At 42.2% G+C, this 5,521-nt stretch overlaps 1 protein-coding gene across 2 annotated transcripts in view; it reads left to right on the top strand.

The window, feature by feature from the left end:
• Positions 1-5,521, top strand: part of LOC142656004 (uncharacterized) — a 130,319-nt gene that overhangs the window by 3,467 nt on the left and 121,331 nt on the right. The window lies entirely within an intron of this gene.

Raw genomic sequence — 5,521 nt, 5'->3', positions numbered from 1 at the left:
TTTGTGTGCCGGATACTTTTCTATATACCCTAAGGGTATGTTCACACGCAATTACCAAAAACGTCTGAAAATACGGAGCTGTTTTCAGGCGAAAACAGCTCCTGATTTTCAGACGTTTTTGTAGCAGCTCGTGTTTTTCGCAGCGTATTTTACGGACGTTATTGAAGCTGTTTTTCAATGCAGTCAATGAAAAACGGCTCCAAAAACGTTCCAAGAAGTGACATGCACTTCTTTTTCACTGTCGTCTTTTTACGCGCCGTATTTTGACAGTGACGCGTAAAATAACACCTCGTGGGAACAGAACACCGTAAAACCCATTGAAAGGGGCAGATGTTTGTAGGTGTAATGGAGCCATTTTTTTCAGGCGTAATTCTAGGCGTAATACGCCCGAATTACGTCTGAAAACAGTGCATGTGAACAGACCCTTACAAGGAGCGTTGATCACAGCCAAAGGTACAAAGTGCTTAGCTGAGCTCTTCTGCACGTTCGTTCCAGCAATGCGGGGGGTCTCAGCACCCTGACCCTCAACAATCAAAACATTCTTGATATGTCTCTATGACATATGATAAGTTTGATAAAAGTGCAGTTACTCTTAAGTCTCATTAAACTATTTAATAAACTTCAAACAATTCCTTACCACTAGAGCAGCCACAATGATTTTTGGCTTCGGGCGGTTCTCACCTGCTGTCATATAGGTTCTCAATAGCTCTGCTTAATTTATTACACGGCTCGATGGCTTTTTGATCAGGGGAGAAGCATTTGCAGGGCCGTGACTTGGTGGAAAGGTCCGGACGCCAGTGTTAGGCCTGATTTACACGAGCGTGATATACGTCCGTGCGACGCGCGTGCTTTACACGCGGGTCACACGGACCTATACAAGTCTATGGGGCGGTGCAGACAGTCCGTGAGTTTTGAGCTGCGTGAGTCCGCTGCGTAAAACTCACGACATGTTCTATATTTCGACGTTTTTCGCGCATCACGCACCCATTGAAGTCAATGGGTGCGTGAAAACCACGCGTGCCGCACGGAAGCACTTCCGTGCGTACAGCGTGATTTGCGCAAGAGCTGTCAAACTCTGAATGTAAACAGAAAAGCACCATGTGCACCACCTACGGTGTTACTGTCTGAACATGATGATAAGGTGTAAGGCTCATCTGGTTTCTCCTCCTTTAACACCCTATAACTGAGGGCACGCTCAATGGCATTCTGATTCTGTAATAAAAAAAATTACCAACTGCAGAATTTCCTTAGGCCAGAAGTTACCGGGCAATAAAACATCTTATAGAAACACTGATCACCTGGACCAGGGTTGGGGAACATCTGGCCCTGTCGGCATGCACCAACCTCACTCAGGCCGCCACCGCGTTATTCACTACTTGGCTCTGTCCGCCTTCCTCCTGCTCCTAAAATTTCGACATTTAGCTGAGGCCTCATGTAGAATTAGGAACTACAGTAGTGTTTAAAAAAAAAAAATAGCAGTCTAACCTCATTAACCTGATTGTTTTCGGTAGAATTGATATTACTACATAGCAAATAATTTACTTGTAAGTATAGTAAAAAGAAGCCAGAGCCAACAATTAGGACTTGCATGCCGCTAATTCTGAGGCATTGAATCATTAATTGAAAGGGGCTTGTTGAAAATAATAGCAGTGAGGAGATAAATTGGTGAAGTCCTTCATTCTGTGGAATAACGGGGAAATTTTGGCCCTTATTTAAGGTAGGATGTTGGTAAATGTTGCACATGTTGGTTATAGTGCATTTCCTTCTGAAATACTGGCGAAAATGGGTCATTCTAGACATTGTTCTGATGAAAAACCGACTTTGGTTAAAAAGTTGATTGAAGGAGGAAAAACATATAGAGAAGTGCAGCAAATTATATGCTGCTCAGCTAAAATCTTCTCAAATCCTTGAAATGGCCACCAAAACCTGAAAGACGAGGAAGCAAGCGGGGAATTACTGTTCAAATGGATCGAAGTATAGCCAAAATGGCAAAGGCTCAGCCAATGATCACCTCCAGAAAGATCAAAGAAGATCTGAAGTTACCAGTGATCTGCTACAATCAGAAGATGATTAAGTGAAGCCAAGTCACCAGCAAGAACTCCCCGCAAAAAAGATATGTCCTAAATAGGTTCAAATTTGCCAAGGAACACATTGACTGGCCCAAAGAGAAATGGCGCAACATTTTGTGGACTGATGAAAGAAAAAATTTTCTTTTTGGGTCTAGTGGCCACAGGCAGTATGTCAGACAACCCCACTGTGAAGACAGTAAAGCAAGGTGCTGCAAAAATCATGATATGGGGATGTTTCTCATACCACTGTGTTGGGCCTATTTATCGAATACAAAGGGTCATGGATCAGTTTGAATATATCAAAATACTAGAGGAGATCATGTTGCCCTATGCCGAAGAAGAAATGCCCTTGAAATGGGGGTTTCAACACGACAATGACCCAAAACACAGCAGTAAGAGAACATCATCTTGGTTATAGACAAACAAGATTGAGGTAATGGAGTGGCAGCCCAATCCCCCGACCTCAATCCCATAGAGAACTTGTGGGGTGACATAAAAAATATGGTTTATGAGGCAAAACCCAAAAATGCAGAAGAACTGTGGAATGTCGTCCAATCTTCCTGGACTGGATATCTGATCAGAGGGGCCAGAAGTTGGTCGACTCCATACAACACAGATGTCCAGCAGTTCTCAGAAACCACGGTGATGACACGAAATATTAGTTCAGTAAAGTGAAATCTGAAGTTTTTTTTCAGTTTATACATTATATTTTTGAGTTTTTAAAGTAAAATGCCAGCACAGCTATTTTTTTCAACAGCCTAATATTCCTTTTTCTTTACTTTCTGTAAAGAATTAACACACACTGGAGACATTTTATTATTTTGATTAGGAAATGAATGTTGTATTTCCCGTGCATTTGAATTTAGAAAAATAGAAGTTATTATAATGACTCACTGCTATTTTTTTTAATACTACTGTAAATGCATGTGCCACGAGCCGCAGCCTACTCAGACCACCTCACCAAAGAGAAGCAGTTCCAGCCATCGCATTACGGGTGAGATAATAGCAGGCTATTTTTTAAGTAGATAACTTTGTATGGCCCGCGAATAATGTTATAAATATCCAAATGGCCCTTGGCAGCAAAAAGGTTCCCCACCCCTGACCTAGACCATAAGATGGCAGAAATCCCCCCTGTCCATAATCATATTCAGTAGAAGGAGGCCTGGCCTTACTTAGAAAATAGTTCAGAAGTGATCTGCTGTATGTGAGGAATGGGTTAAGCCTGGGACTCGCCCTCTGAACTCTCAACATGCCTACAAACAACCACCAAACCTAAGGAATCTCCTGGTCAGAAGTGCCCTCTCACCACCATCAGAGACTGACACTTTTCCTTGCAACAATAGAGAATGTAAGACCTGTACCAACATCTGGTCATCAAACACCATCCAGATACCAAACATACAGCAGGACTATAAAATCACTGGCACGTTCTCCGGTACATCCTCCAATGTAGTGTACATGATCCTGTGTACAAGGTGCATAGATAAAGGAATCTACATTGGGGAAACCATACAAAAACTACAAACCAGGATGAATCTTCACAGACATACAATAAAACAGGAGGTAGATACACCCGTGGGAAAACATTTCTCTGGACCTGATCACAGTTTGGCAGATTTAAAGGTACTCATTCTGAAGGGTCATTTTAAAAACAACAGAGAAAGAAAAATTTGGGAATTCAAGATGATGATAAAATTCCAGTCATTGACACAAGGCCTCAATCTAACACCAGGATTTATGAGCCACTACATGGACACACGTCATGTCCCCCATCAGACTGACTCCAGATGCCTTAAAGGAACAGTGTCATCACAAATAATTTTTTTATATGTTAAAGATGTTAGTGCTTTAATAAAAACGTTTATTTTCATTTGTGTGTTTGTGTTTTACTGTTTCTTATTTTTACACTTTTTCTTCCCTATGGGGGCTGCCATTTTTTGTTCCATTTCTGTGTGTGTCGATTAACGACACACACAGACATGGAGTACGGCAGCCACAGTCCCATAGGGACTGCGAACGGCTCCCGTCCCATTGACTGCCGTGTACGGCGTCTGTGTGGGAACTGCGCATGCGCCGCTCCCACACAGTCCTATTCGAAATTGGCGCCGTCCGGCGCCATTTTCCTGTGGACCGGAAGTCGCGGCCGGACAGTAATATTACTACTTCCGGTCGCGGCTTCCGGACTTGTGCACATGGAACAGCGGCAGCAAAGGGAGCGGACGGGCCGGAGGGAGCCGCGGCGGCAGGAGCAGGTAAGAGATTTCAATGTATGTTAGTGTTTGTGTGTGTTTACTACTGTATGTAAACCTACTACACTGTGGGTTACCTCAAAAAATGGCGACACACAGTGTAGGAGGTTAAACCTTTCAAACCCCTCGTTTATCCCGGCACTAGCCAGGATAAAGGAGGGGGGGATGCTGAGAGCTCACTAGAGCGAGGGCTTTTAACCCAATGTTGCAATGCTGCAATTTTGGGAACTAGCTCCATCTAGTGACCAAAAATGGGTAGTATTATAAATTAGAATTAATTTATAATATTTCCTGACTATTTCCTGACTCGTGAAAAAAATAAAAAAAATTTGAACCATGTTTAATCACCCACACACTAAATGTTTAATTTTTTTAAAAAAAACATGTTTTTCTGGCAACACATTCCCTTTAACTCCTAAGTCATCACCCCTATAACCTCAGTTTTATTGCCCCGGCTTATCTTAATGATATATCACTTCATGTACTAATTGTCTTTGTGTAACATCTAAATGTTGTGCTTTTTTCTAAGTCATTCATTTGTAAACTGCCTGAAGAAGGAGCCTCTGCGCTCTGAAAGCCGCATATAGAACTTTTATGGTTAGCCAATAAAGGTATCATACCTATTATACTTTTGTCTTTTTTGACACAAAAGTATTTAACATTTCATATTGTCTCTGGCTAACACGGTACTACACTATTTTTTACTGTACTTCGTGAACATGGAAAGTGAAAGTGCTGAACACAAATGCTTGGGGCTGAGATTCTCGGAAACGTTCATGTTCTCCGCCTTATTCCGGTTATGTAGAGAGGAAAATGCAAAAATATCAGACATAAAATGGATGGAATAAGGACCTTCCTCTGCTTTCTGGTTCTGTGTCACTCAGGTCAGTATTATTCTACAGGGGACGTGCGCTGAATAAGGTGAATACGCTGCTATCGTGGAGTGCGTTTTATAATCATTACTTGGTAGGGGAGAGGTGCTACATTTGAATATTGTTTAGAAGATGTTTGTACACACGGGCAAGGAGGTAGCCAGGAGGGTGGCAGGCAGCAGGAGGCGTGCCAACAGGAGGGGGCAGTCAGAACTTTCTCGTGTCATGTTCTTCTATAATTCTCTATCCCTGGAGTCGCTGGATGTCAGTCTAGTATAATATTGTATGTTTAGAAAAGTATTTTGTATCATAAATTGGGTTAGTCCTTTAA

The sequence above is a fragment of the Rhinoderma darwinii genome, chromosome 6 (genome assembly GCF_050947455.1).
Source record: "Rhinoderma darwinii isolate aRhiDar2 chromosome 6, aRhiDar2.hap1, whole genome shotgun sequence".
Classification (NCBI taxonomy): Eukaryota; Metazoa; Chordata; class Amphibia; order Anura; family Rhinodermatidae; genus Rhinoderma; species Rhinoderma darwinii.
The sequence above is the reverse complement of the archived record's forward strand: the minus strand, read 5'-3'. Positions and strand labels throughout refer to the sequence as shown.